This window comes from Canis lupus, chromosome 33 (genome assembly GCF_011100685.1).
Source record: "Canis lupus familiaris isolate Mischka breed German Shepherd chromosome 33, alternate assembly UU_Cfam_GSD_1.0, whole genome shotgun sequence".
NCBI lineage: Eukaryota > Metazoa > Chordata > Mammalia > Carnivora > Canidae > Canis > Canis lupus.
In genome coordinates, this window is record NC_049254.1 from 21,753,803 (window position 1) to 21,767,720 (window position 13,918).

At 38.0% G+C, this 13,918-nt stretch overlaps 1 long non-coding RNA gene across 2 annotated transcripts in view; it reads right to left on the reverse strand.

Annotated features, from left to right (window-relative positions):
* Positions 1-360: 360 nt before the first annotated feature.
* Positions 361-13,918, reverse strand: part of LOC111093712 — a 532,261-nt gene continuing 518,703 nt past the window's right edge. For both annotated transcript variants that reach the window (XR_005383084.1, XR_005383083.1), the window contains exons 3-5: positions 13,037-13,135; positions 12,030-12,141; positions 361-458 (exon numbers count right to left, since the gene is read on the reverse strand). This is a non-coding gene — a long non-coding RNA (uncharacterized LOC111093712). The remainder of the gene's footprint in view (positions 459-12,029; positions 12,142-13,036; positions 13,136-13,918) is intronic.

Consider the following 13,918-nt stretch of genomic DNA (forward strand, 5'->3'; position numbering starts at 1 on the left):
TTTGGGGGAATATCAATCACATATAAATGCACTGTGAGAGTTGGCTATTTAAAGTGGTTCCATCTAATTCAACAACTTTTACTAAGAATTGATTTCATTGCAGGCATTGAACTAGATATGGTTGTACAGATTAATATGACTTGGTTCTTGTCATCAAAAATCTTAGAGTTTAGTGTAAAGGAGAGATGCATTAATATCAAATGTCAATATCGTATGCTGAGTGCACACATAGGGTAATGTGAGAGAACAAAGAAGCAGCAACCTGTTCATCCTGTGGAGATGGGTAATAGTGTTTGGGAGAAAAAGGAACAGCTGAGCTGCGGTTTGAGGAGAGAATGAAGCTTGTTAAAGTATTCTTTGGTCCAGTAATCATTCCTTATTTTATTCACAAAATTGGTGTAGCCTCAGACAAAACACAGCCTTATTTCTCTTTAATTCTTCATCTGTAGAACAGGGACCTGGAGACAAATTTGGATGTTCTACATTAATGATGTATATATTCTTTGATTCATTCTTATATTTTTTTCAAATATGTAATAATACCAAGCACCACTGCCTTATACTTGTACTGTAAATATGATCAATATATTTATGTGTAACCTGAAGATATGATGAGAAATGAGTATTACTGGTGCCACTAACAAGTCTGATACAGAACGTCTAGACCAATCTGGGGAAAAAAGAGCAGTGCGTTTGTTTTCTCGGCTACGTTAATGAAAAGGACTACACAATAGGGAGGGGATGACCTCCTGGAGAGAAAAAAGCTGAACAATCACAATACATCAAATTCTGTCTTCTGAGAAGTGTCTGTGACTATATGTCTATTATCTTTGTGTATCAATCTTCACTCTCAAATGGCTCTCTCTTAATTTGCATATTAGTGAAGAAAGAGCTTTTATTGAATCAATTTACATTTATTTTCCTGGGGCTTCTTTGCGGGGTGGGGGGGGTGAGACTGTGGGGATATGGAGGAGGATACTAACAACAGAATCATGTCAACTCGAAGGTTCTGACTGTAAAGCCCATTACTCAGCCACGTAAATAATTACAGCTAGTGTGTCCGAGCGTGTGGTATTGGTGCTGGGGGCAGGGGAATCACACCTGGGCTCTGCCTTATATCCTGCGGTGAGGACACGTTTTCTAGACCCTTCCACACATCCTTGCTTTTGCCCCATGTGAAACACAATGGCCAAGATACACTAAAAACCGGCTTTGCCTATCTTTATTTTGACTGGGGTGTGGAGTCATTAAAACACTAGGTTATTGATTTATTAAAGAATAATCTACAAGAATAAGGAAAATATCTCATAAATACGTTAATTAAAATGATGTTGACTGTGCATATGTGGAAGAAAATCATTTTCTAATGAACTGTCTAGGTAATAGTTGCTTTACCCAAGGATTGGTAGTTATCAAAATGAAAGACAAGAACCCTTCCAAACAGAGAAAGCAATAAGCAAGGGAATGCTGTTAAATGCGAGACTATCTGCTGCAGCCCACATGAAGATATGTATTTAATTAGCCTTTGGGCTGTCTCTGAATGCTTGCTTTTATTCCATAGTATATGTAGAATCTTAATTTACACATGCTAATGCACCTTCATAAAGACCTCCTTTGGAAAAAAAAAAAAAAAAAACTTTTAGAATGTAGAGGCAGCCTTGGCCATAATGCTTTATAATGCTTTGAATTTTAAAAACAAAATGTATAAACAGGTTTTTTTTTTCTTTAACCTCTCAAACTTGTATCAGCCAGTAATAATCTTTCTCTTTTTTTCTTCCTTTCTTTTTTTTTTTTTCTTTTCCTTAAACAGGGAAGTTAGAGTTTACAAATTCTCATCAGTTATGGACCTCAAAGTAACAGCAGTTAAGATGCCTGATTCATTTCTAATATAGAGTGCATCCATGCTGGACGACTTTGTTATACATCTGGAAGAGAGAAATGCATATTTCTTCTTTTCTAAATCTGTGAACTAGAAAGATCAAGTGGATAATGAAAAATAGATAATGATCTTTTAACAAGTGTATAGATTTTTGATTAAACAACAAATCACTCAGATTGATAGACCAGTTCTTGCTTCTTTCCTTGCAACCAATGGTCGGGGACAGTAGCTCAGAGTGGGCAGGGCTCCAGGGTTTTTGCTGTCCCCAAAACAAACTCTTGTTCATTCATGCATAGATGACTTTGAAATTTTTTTAATTATTATTTTTTTTTTTCTGGAACACTAATATTTTCCCAAATATTGAGGTCTAATACCTACGTCACAGGGAATGGTGGAGGAGGTGCCTTCCTCCCCATCCACTCCCAGAAGACAGTACACTAAAGGAAAGAGCTTGGTCTTTGGAGTCAGAGACACCTGGGTTCAAATCAAAGTATCCTTACTCTGATTCAAGGCACTAGTCAAGATGATAATATGAGTCCCTGTGTGTATATGTATATAAAGGAGCTAGCAAGTAAAAAGAGGTGCTGTCCATGCAGCTCTACTATGGTTGGGGGAAAAAAAAAACTGAGGCTAGATCCCTTTGGTATTGTTTAAGGTTTCTAGTCTTCCATGCCAATGCTACTCTAACTAACTGAGAATTTGATAAGAAACAGGACAAAGGGGATGAGCAACAGCTGTTGCTGTTCCGGGTTTTTATTAAATTATACTTTTAAAAAGCCATGTCTCTAAAACTCAATGTGCAATGAATGTAAGAAAGCTGTGCGGAAAAGCTCCAGGCAGCTGGGAGAGTTACAAAAGGGAAGTGGGAACAAGAGAAATATGCCCATATGCTCAAATCAAAAACTGTTTTCAATACAGCCCACTCTGCTGATTCTTAGCACAGAGCTGAAGAGTCACAACCCCCGATAGCCTCCCTTCCTGGGCAGAAAAAGCAGACTCAGGTCATACAAACACATTCACCTGCAGCTCGGGCCCTGCCTCATTCAGTCTGGTGCCCTGACACCCTGACGATGTTTTACTTGGGCTCAGACTCTGTCTTTCTCACAGGGCCCTGAGATTCCAAAAAGTATTAATGATCTCCTCTCCCTGGGGCAACTGGTATCTTCCTTCCAATGCATGCTTACTTCAGGTAACATCTCTTTTGCGTACCAGGTGCAGAGTTCAGTTTTATTTTTTTTTTAAGATTTTATTTATTTATTCATGATAGACACAGAGAGAGAAAGAGAGGCAGAGACACAGGCAGAGGGAGAAGCAGGCTCCACGCCGGGAGCCCGATGCGGGACTCGATCCCGGGGCCCCAGGATCACGCCCTGGGCCAAAGGCAGGCACCAAACCGCCAAGCCACCCAGGGATCCCCCAGAGTTCAGTTTTAAGTCAGACTTTGCCACTTCAAATTTACACTGCCACAATGAGGGCATTTCATCCAAAATTATCTCAGAGCAGCTATTAAAAAACAGCAAGAGAGGGACAAATCAGGGAACCCTACTCTGCTCTTCCTCCTGCTGAACACCCTAACTCTGGGTATGGTTGCTTATTATGCCAGGATTCCACTGGTCCTGACACTGTATGAGAATCTCTCTCCCTTGGTCCCCCTTAAAGCAAATGTTGTTAACATTTTTCAAACTGGCTATGCAAGGTAGTTGGTGTGGCATCAACACACAGGATGCATTTCAAAGAACATACCAAGGATTCTACACATTTTTTTTTAATTGTAGGCTTTTCTACCACTTTCTCACTTAAGGAAATGGATCATAACGTTAAGGAATAAAAAATGACATTATTATAGGGATTACCTTGAATCTGTCCTAAATTAGTAAAAACTTTGTTTGCAAGCTTTCACATTTTATCATTAGACTGTATCATTTAGAGACATCTTACAACTGATCTTGATGTATTCTTTAAAAATTAGCATGAATGAACGACTTGCAGCAACACCCTTGTCTACAAGGCTATAGTGTATGTTTATGTTACTAGATTTGCAGAAATCCCACAACTCAGTTTTACTCATCCTCATACTGGACACCTGTCTGTAATTTTTTTTTTTTTTTTTTTTTTTTTTTTGCTTTTTAACACCTCAATTCTATAGAACATCAAGGACTGAAGAAGTAAGAAACTTTACTTAGTCTGAGAAACACCAAGATTTCTATGGCTTTCTGCCAGATGGAACACCAAGTGAAAACCCTGGACAGCAAAGTGACGGTAAAAAAGACCACTTATGCAAATAACTGATAAGCATACACTAACGAACTAACTTCCTACTTCTTCCAACATAATATTACTACGTTTCAAGTGCTTGGAAAAGCATGAGTTTGAGATATACTCATAACTACATCAGTTCTTGTGTAAATTTAAGATGTCTGGGGGGGGGATTCTTTGTTTTTAAATACTAACTGGGCTCTCTTAATCTGTAAGTATTGGGCTGCTGAGACAATTAAAGACAACGACTAATAGAGAGTGTAGGATCATCTCTGATTTTATAGAAATTGCTCTCAGACTTCATTCGGTCAATGTAAGAAATCAAGGACTCACCATATTCTGACAAACAATCTATGGTTTCCTGCTTGTCCTCTGTGATTGTTTTGCATGCATCATACATGATACTCATCCAACATTAGCAGTTAACAATGTTAACTATGGTGAAAATGATGATGGGAAGTAAAAATTAAAAATAGAACAAAGCCTTTCCAAATTAGAAGTTTAATGAGAAAAGATTTCTCTCTCATTAAAATTTTCTCTGTCTCTTCTGAAACAATCTTTGTACCTCCTACTGTTACGCCCATTTGATTCCTCAAACTAAGCTTTAAGGAAGAGGTTCCACCTTTGATTAAGGAGGTCCAATTATTTCATTAATGGAATGACTAATTATGTCAAAACTTATGTAACATACCTGTATTATTCTTCTTTGAAATGACATTGGGTTAAAATAGCTCTCCCCTGAAGCAAAGTAGTTGAGAATAGTTGCAGCTACCTTTAACTAATTAGGTAAATCCTTTTCAAAATTAGAGTTCTATAAATCTGGACCAAATGAGCAACTAGAGTAACAGAGTATGGAATTATTTCCAGAGTAAAAGAATAAGCAAATTTTAACAAAGTCCATTATAATGTTCTTGATCAGGATTTGAACTCTGCTTTGTTGTGACTTTGAAAACCAGCTCACACATAGGAAAGATGCATTGAATGCAGCCTCCCTGGACAATAACTAATAGCTGACCGGAACAAACACCGGTAACCACAGTGATAACTGATACCTGGTCTGGTACAGAACTGGCATGCGACGCCAACGAGATCAGAGGCAGCCACTTACTAGGAATCTTGCCTGTTCTATTTTGAAATGGAGATTGATGCATGATATAGTGGTGATGAAAAGCTTGGGACAGAAGTCAAAAAGCCTGTGTTCAAATTCTGTTCTGTGCCCATCAGTTGCAAACCTCATAAAGATGTTATTAGGACTGAAAGAGTGAATATGTTACTCTCATTAAAAGAGATAACATTGGATGTATCTAATAACTGACTAAATTAGCAATAGAAATAACTTATTGGGGAAATAAAAAACAGAACCAAAAGAAGAAATTTACCACAAAGTTCTGTCCATTGAAGGGACAGATGTTCCTGGATGGTAGAAGCATCTTATTCCTTCCTTTTCTTATTTTGCTCCTGGCTGCAAGTAACATCACTTTTACTCTGTCTTTAGTTATATCTTTGAGCATTTTTTTAAAAGATTTTATTCATCCATTCATGAGAGACACACACAGAGAGAGGCAGAAATACAGGCAGAGGGAGAAACAGGCTCCATGCAGGGATCCCAATGTGGGACTTGAACCCGGGAATCTGGGATCATGCCCTGAGCCAAAGGCAGGTGCTCAACCACTGAGCCACTCAGGCATCCCATATCTTTGAGCATCTTAAAGGCATGGCCTACTCTTGAGGGTCAGAGTTAAAATTATCAAATACTCTAAACAGTGATACCAGTTGGACATGGGAAGAACGGCAGGAGACAGCTAGGGCAGGTGCCCAAAAGCCTAAGTTTGGGATAGCCTGTGTTAGTAATGGACACCATGGGCCTGTGGAACTGCTCTGACTATTCCGGAACTAATAATAGAATATGATATTCTTCAAGGAAGGACTTAGGAAAGGTATATGTAGAGATGTGTGTGTACATGTACCTGTGTAGAGTTTATCACTGTCTTCTCAGGTGCTTTACTTAGTAAATGAGCTCAGCAATATTCCCTCTGAAATTGCTTGCTCCGGGGTGCTTAACAAATGGCTGGCCGTTTAATGGCCCGAGGCAGAGCCAGGGAAGGTTAACACACTGACAAAATGGGCATTAACTATGATAACAACTGTTTTCATGGGGGATTATTGCTATTATAAACCTTATTCAACATCATAATGCCAGCAATAATTTTTCCTTTTTCTCCCATTTTAAAATTAAGTCATGCTCCAGAATGTACATGACACAGAAGGAGACCTGAAAACTCAAAGTGTTAGACCTTTAATGGCCTTTCCATAATTCTCTGTTGTTGCACAAAAAAACTCCACTTAGAAGTATAATCCAATGCTTAGGTAGATTATATTACTCAAACTAGATGAAGTGTATTTAGGAAGAAAGATGTCGATTTATGAGATCCGATTGTGACAGAAACTCACACACACCTCTTCAAAACCCTACCAAACTTCATTTTGACTAAGTTTGATATCCATGGCTAGAGCAGACACTCTGATTTGGACAACAAAAGACGGGGCATACTTATATGGAAAATCCTTATCCGATTGCACGCTGCCCGGCTGGGAAAGAAATAACTAGAAGACTCACCTAACTTAGTCTCATCAGCAAAGACCACAGATTATTTACCATTATTTCATTTAGAAGATAAAGTGTCTGCTTACTAAGAATAAGACATTTCTCTGGCACTCTTCCACTGTGGATCCCAAGGCAAGAATGGCCACAGAGAAAGGGGCACCATCTGGAGGAAAGGGTGGTTTGTGGTCTCAAAAAGGGCAGGCCCTACTCAAAGGGTTCTTGATGGAGCCTGTTTCTAGCTGCAAATGACCTATCAAGAGAGGAGTGGAGGGGCAACGTCAAGCACCTTACTTCCTAATTTTGTTAAGACCGGGATAATAAAAAAGCCTAGAGTGAACCTGCTGAGTGAATCCACTGAGCTCACTGGCTGGAAGAGGTGGCACGGCTGACTCCATTCACAAACTGAATTTTTCCTTTGCCACTTGAGCCAGGGTAGATCTGGCTTCCTGATCACTTTGCTTTTCCATGTGGACTCTGTTCATTTCTTTTAGATTCATGTTCTTATCTTTTTTTTTTTTTTTTTTTGGCCTCCATTTCCACTGTTGATCCCCCCTCTTCTTAGTTTTGAATTATCTTCTGAGGCCATTCCCTTTTCTTCTCCTTTCTTAAAAACTACATTCATTCTCTTACACACACACACATGCACACACACACACTCCCAGAACCCAGAAAGAAACTTCAGGATTCCTTCTCCTGTTGGACCATTCCACCATTCTGATCCAATCCTTTGGCTCTGCCAGCTGGCAGCAACTTCCTGCTGACTGGCAGGATGTTCTATCATTCACCGCCAACTTTGGAAAATAGCCAAGAGGCTATTTTTTAAAATTCTTTCTTTCCACTCTGCTCATACCTTCAGCTCAACTTTAACTCTATGCTTTCGGTTCACCAGCACCAAGTTCCCTATGTACTTCATCATATGCAGTATTCAATGTAAGCCTCCTTCACATTATCCTGTTTGTGGATCAAAGATAGGATGGGGATTTATTTACATCTACTGAATTCTTAAATCGCATTTATATGGTCTAAGACACCTCTTGTTACTAGGAAAAAGTGGCATTTTGGAGTGTCTCTTTGATGGGTGGTCAGGAAATCTCTACTTGCTCACTTCAACTGAAAACAAATTCACTGCCTTGCAAGGTCGCAAGCTTCATCTTATTCTTAGTTTGACTAACCAAAATAGTCTTCCTTGCTCCTAGACAAAATGTGATTTCTAATAACTATCACCTGTAGACAATAGTTCTTCTATACAAGATATATCTTTTCTCATATGGTATAACTTCTAGTACTTTAAATAGGTATCTTCCCATAGTCTTCTCTAAGGTAAATATTTCCATTCTTTTCAATATTCATCATAAGGGAGACGCTGCACAATTTTGACGGGTCCCATTTACCATTCCTGACTTCAGATGTGGTCTAAGTGATTAAAGGATGCAGTGCTTATTTGTAAAACAAATTAAAAACAAATAAAACCCACTATCATATTTTGTGAAACTCATGATCTCAAGTTGGCCTAAACTTGAAACCACCGAAATCAAAAGAGAATGAACTCTTTTTGCTTTAAAATTTAAGCATCTATAAAAGCCTTACTATTTTAAGGTTAATTAGAGCTACACATACCATTCCCTTCTTACATACAACTGAAATCTATTATAATGGATGATGTCATGCCTGCCATTTCATCCAAAATAAAACAACTCAGTCCTTGATGGAACAGTCAGGATCCTTATTTTACATTGGTCAGAGCCTAGGTCTGACTTGTTATAGCCATCATGCCACAAGTTCCTTGAGTCTTAAGCGTGATCAAGCTCCCTCAGAATATTTTGGTCCTCAAAGTCTGGGGTCATCATACATGTTAGGGTGAGGCAATCCACCCGCTGATCCATTACAAGGTTGAGGGACACGGTGCACAGTCCACCCTGAAATTCCACAGTAAAAGCTCACTGGTTTTCAGAGCAGCCAGTGAGGTGTTCTGTTCTGATATTCTACTTGGCATGCTCGTGAACCTTAACTCCTGCTATCTGACCAAATGCAAGGAAATGAATATTTGATTGGGTCTGAGAGGCTTAGACATCACCAGAGCAGCAAGGGCTTTCCATTCTTTTGTGAAACGTTGCTCTTTTGATCTCCTACAGCATCCTTTAAATGGCTATGTGTTTGGGCTTAAAATTCATTGTGTGTGAGTTCATAGTTAAGACAAGAGGACTTCTCCTTAGAGAAAAAAGTGTGACTTTATCAAACCTAAAAAGGTGTCATAAATCTCCCCAGTCCTCTGTAGGAGGATTATCTCATGTTAACTTTCCCAGTTCTGTGAGAGCTGTGCCAGGGGCACAACCTAGGGTCTGGGTATGCTGGAATCTGGGAATTAGGGACGATGAATCAGCACCGACTCACACTTTAAATCAACAGTAGGTCTATCTGAACAATGCCTTTGAAGAAATTAAACTGCCTTTTTGTTTGTTTTTTGTTTTGCTATGAGATAGGTTGCCCAACAGAGATAAATCAGTGACAGACAAATTGCTGTGTACATCACTGCCCTTTGAAGTGAGCTGGCTGTGGCTGGCATTTGCACAATACCTAGAGTGAAAAATCACTTACATACTGGAAAACGTGTCAGACCTCTACCCACTTATCCTCATGCTCTGTTATGCTGAGCTTCAGACTCTTCAAGCCACCATTTCACATTCTCTGGGAAGGTTCTTAATCAGTCTTCTGTACCTCTACACAAAATGTCTTCTCATTGCTCCTAATTTCTTAAAACCACTGTCTTATCTGCCTACCCATACTCTTTTGCTATTAGATGGCAAATAGGATTTATCTTTCATGTCAATAGTGATTGAGTAGTAGTAGCTGCCTGGAACATAGTCTTGAGAAAAATTGTAAGGCTATGTTTGGGCTTACTATGATTGATTGAAAATGCCTGCAGTGGGTAGAGGATGGTGAGGTGGTAGCACGTGGGCCACTTTTCAATAATTTCTCATGCAATATTGTAAGACAAATGGATGCCAAATGCATATCCTGACAAGTTGTTTGTGTACAGGAATCATTTTATCCCCATAGGTTGCCTGTAGAGTAAATCCTTCATCAATAACAGATAATACAGCTGCCATTTACTGAACAAGAACAACATGCCAGCCATGTGCATGGTGGTTTATGTGCCTTGTCTCAACTCTTTCCACCAACTCTGGAAAGTAGGCATTACTATACACATTTTGCAGTGGAGAAAATGGGACTCAACACACTTGAGTGCCTTTCCAAAGTCAAAAAATAGATGAATGGCAGAGACACAACTTAAACTCTGGATCATTCTGGACCAAAACCAATAAGAGCAAGAACTACACATCCAGGGACCCTACTGCATATCGGAAGGAGACTCTATTTGGTAAGGGACAAGGGGGAGTCAAGCGGAGAGACCTGAGCTCAGGTATAAAATATGATCTTCAGATCCCAAGTAGAGGGTCATATATAAATCTTTATATTAATCTTAACTAAAACATCCTCAAGAGTTATAATTATGATTTATGACCTAGGATGAGATAAGCAAAAATAGATATTGTTTCTTCCTAGTTCTACAGTATGATTTCAAGAGATAGGAGAACTGGTGTCTACAACCTTCCCAACTAGGTGGCATACTCCATGAGGCCAAGAAAGCGTATTCCCATTTTTTCCTCCCCTCCTCACCACAGTTGAGACCTAGCACAATTCCTTAAAAATCCCTGCATAAACGCTTATTACCTAGGTATACATTCAGCTGAAGAAAAAAAAGGGACAAAAATCAGAAAGAATACAGTGGCAGGATGCTTATTTTTCTTAATTCCTCATTAAAACATGGGGAATAGAGCAGATAATTTATGATTAAGATGACAAAGAAAATAGCTGGTTTCCAAATTCTGAAGCTTTACCATTAAAAAGTCCATCTGTGTTGAGAAGCTCCTATGCCATGATAAAGAAGAGAGCCTTAAAAAAAAAAAAAAAAAAAAAAAAAAAAAAAAAAAAAAAAAAAAAGAAGAGAGCCTTAAGAGCTGGATGACAGTCTTCAAATATGGCCTAGTAACATTAAGATGTGGCAGAGAGTTAGAAACTCCATGGCTGGGGCCATAATATTATTCTATTTAGTATTCAGTAGACAGGAACAATGAAAAGGACTGCATGCTAAGAGTTAAATAATTCAAGTAGAAATAGTAATGCTATCCCTACAAGTTGTAGGGACAACGTAATGCTGCATCATCTCATTTTAGTAGCTGAAGTAATTATTTATGTTAAATAACCACAAAGCGATTATTGCCAACATAATGATTAAGGTTTATGGTGCAATGTAGAAGGCCAAAGTTGTTATATAAGTGGTAAACCTCAATAATTCAGTTTTTTAATAACAGCTTGAGATTTAATCAACACAGAGTAATTGCATTAAATCTGAATTAAGTTCACATTGAAGACATGATAATATCAAGCACAGCATCTCATTCTTTTTTCTAATATTTAGAACAGATCCTGTGATCGTGTGAATCAATGAAGTTCAGTTCAAGTTCACGGAAGAAGCAGTTTTCGACTAGAGACCACGGCTAGTGTATCTCCATCAAACTTGACACTTCGGTCTTACCAACAAGGCAGAGATACGTCTTCATCTTTGGAATTTATTAAAATAATCTATTTTTTCTATATCTTTTATTCAAAATGTATTAAAATAGCTCTTAGCATTCCCAGGTGTTATTTTGCTATTCTAAGCCATGGTGTCTCAAATTTTAGCACCAAAGAGTATCTATGACATATGAGGAACACAGTGCTCCCTCAGGGATCTGGGTGCACAATCTACTAAAACTTTAACTTCTAACATCTGGTATTTCATCTTTAAAATCACTGTAAATTGGGGCACCTGGGTGGCTCAGTTGGTTAAGCATCTGCCTTGGGCTCAGGTTATGATCCCAGGGACCTGTGTTGGGCTCCCTGTTCAGCCAGGAGCTGGCTTCTTCCTCTGCAGCTCCCCCCATTCAACCCCCTCATGCTCGCTCTCTCTCTCTCTCTCAAGTAAATAAATAAAATCCATAAAATAAAATAAAATAAAATAAAATAAAATAAAATAAAATAACTGTAAATATTTCATTTTTTCCAGGATACATTTGACTTTGTTTTATAATAAAAATAACATTTAGATAGCTCCCTAACAGAGAAAAAAATTGTGCACTATGTCCTTGAATTATGTAAATCACCAGTTTGAGAGGCCCAGTTAGATAATTCATTTAAGTAAAAATAAAAGAAGATAAATATTTATATAGTGGATCATAATAAACTCACCTTACTAGTTTTTCTGAATTGCCAAGAGTGTTATTTGAATGGCCAGCTGATGTAGAAGTTTCCAAGTTTCCATTTGCAACAGGTTAATATGTACCTCAGCATTTTAGATTTCCTTATGAAATATGATCATATAAACAAACACTTAATAAATGCTTATTGAACTTAATTATATTTATTTTCAGCTTTCATCACTTCAGGGTGTCAGCAAGTCTAGACCCTTGTTCTTCCTACTGTAAGGGGTCTCTCTAACATGGGAAAAAATATTCTTAAAGATGGTCAGTTGAACTCCAGTCTTGTAAGATGTTCCACACACAAGAAAGGGACTCCATGGTCAGATATGTTGGGACACCAAGACCACCATATGTTTCTTGTAAATTAAAAATAAATATTGGAATATCAAACTCTCTGACAAGTCCCATTAGAATCCAAACAATTCTCAATTCTTAGCTTCACAAATTAGTTATAGCCACTAGTGTGACTAATATTCCATGAAACACACTGTGTAGAAAATACACACTTATTGATCTCATATGCTCATACTGCAATCCGTCTCAGTGTTTGCCTTTCTAAACTGAAAAAAAAAAAATCTGTTTTCATCTGGCTGTTTCTTTACTCTTTGGCTAAATTTAGGAGAGCTAAATCTCACTAGCTCGTTCCTGCATATTTTGTGTTTTGGCAACAAGATCTGCTTAGAAGCATTTCAGTTTGGTTTCTTATAACTTTTCTAATAATGCCCATCATTTGTCTTTTTTAGCTCTAAAAACACACTGGGTTCACACTATTGATTTACAATTACTTTCCAATTCCTCCTGCTTCAGCAGGAGAGGTTTAGAACTCAACTTATTTACTGGTGTTTCACATTTATATTTTTCTTTCCATCAATTATCTTAAGGAGACCATTTTGGTGCCCAAAAGCTACTTTTAAGTTCATACACAAATACTTTTGCAGCCTTCCTGAAATCTATATCCACCAACTTGAAAATTTGGAGAGGTTGCATTGCTCCTACCTAGTCACTGAATGTAGAAGCAATTCTTCGGCCAGTCCCAAAGGTGTACCTTTTCCTCTTTACCCCTTATTTCCTGTCACTGGAACTTGAAATGGAAACCTGAAGGAAATGGAGAGGACAAAGGCAGAGGGCAATGATACATTTCAAAACAAATAGACTATGAGAGAGTATATGAAAAAAAAAAAAAAAAGAATAAAGGAAGCAAATGGAATAGGGAGAAGCCTAGGGAAACTGAGAGTTAACCCTCAAAGTTAGCAAAGAATGGAAGAGTGGAACACACTTTAGCAACCTGGGGAACGTTGAAAGATGAAAGGGAACTGCAGTCTGGGAAGTCTAATTTCACAATTCAGCAATAGTTGCATTAATTTCATATACGTTCTGCCTAATAAAAATAATTCAACATGAACTGGGGATAAATAAATAGTTATAAAGTAAATTTTCTGGAAATTATTTACCCAATTCAGATTTTTTTTTTATGAATTTATTTTATTGAGTGTGTAGGTGTAGTGGCAAGGAAGGGACACTCAGCTCAGTGATGTGAGACTTAGGAGGCTTGTGTTTAAAATAAATGCTTATAGAGGGCAGCGGTAATGTTGCCGCTATGTGTTATGTTTTTGGAGTACCCAATACATAACATAAATTCAGTAAATATTCAATATTGAAAAAAATAATGATAAAGACCTTGCTTCTCCCTGTAATGTGTTCCATAACCAAGTCAATCTGCCTCATGGTTTTGTTACAAGGATTTATAATACACTTAGAATTCCTTGCAAGATGAAGGATGCCATAATATAAGGCATAATGGGAAACAAAAGTGTGAGTTGCATAAAGACCGAGATCTGGAAACTGCCTGAGGTGGAGAGGGGTGTGTGTGGCAGATTT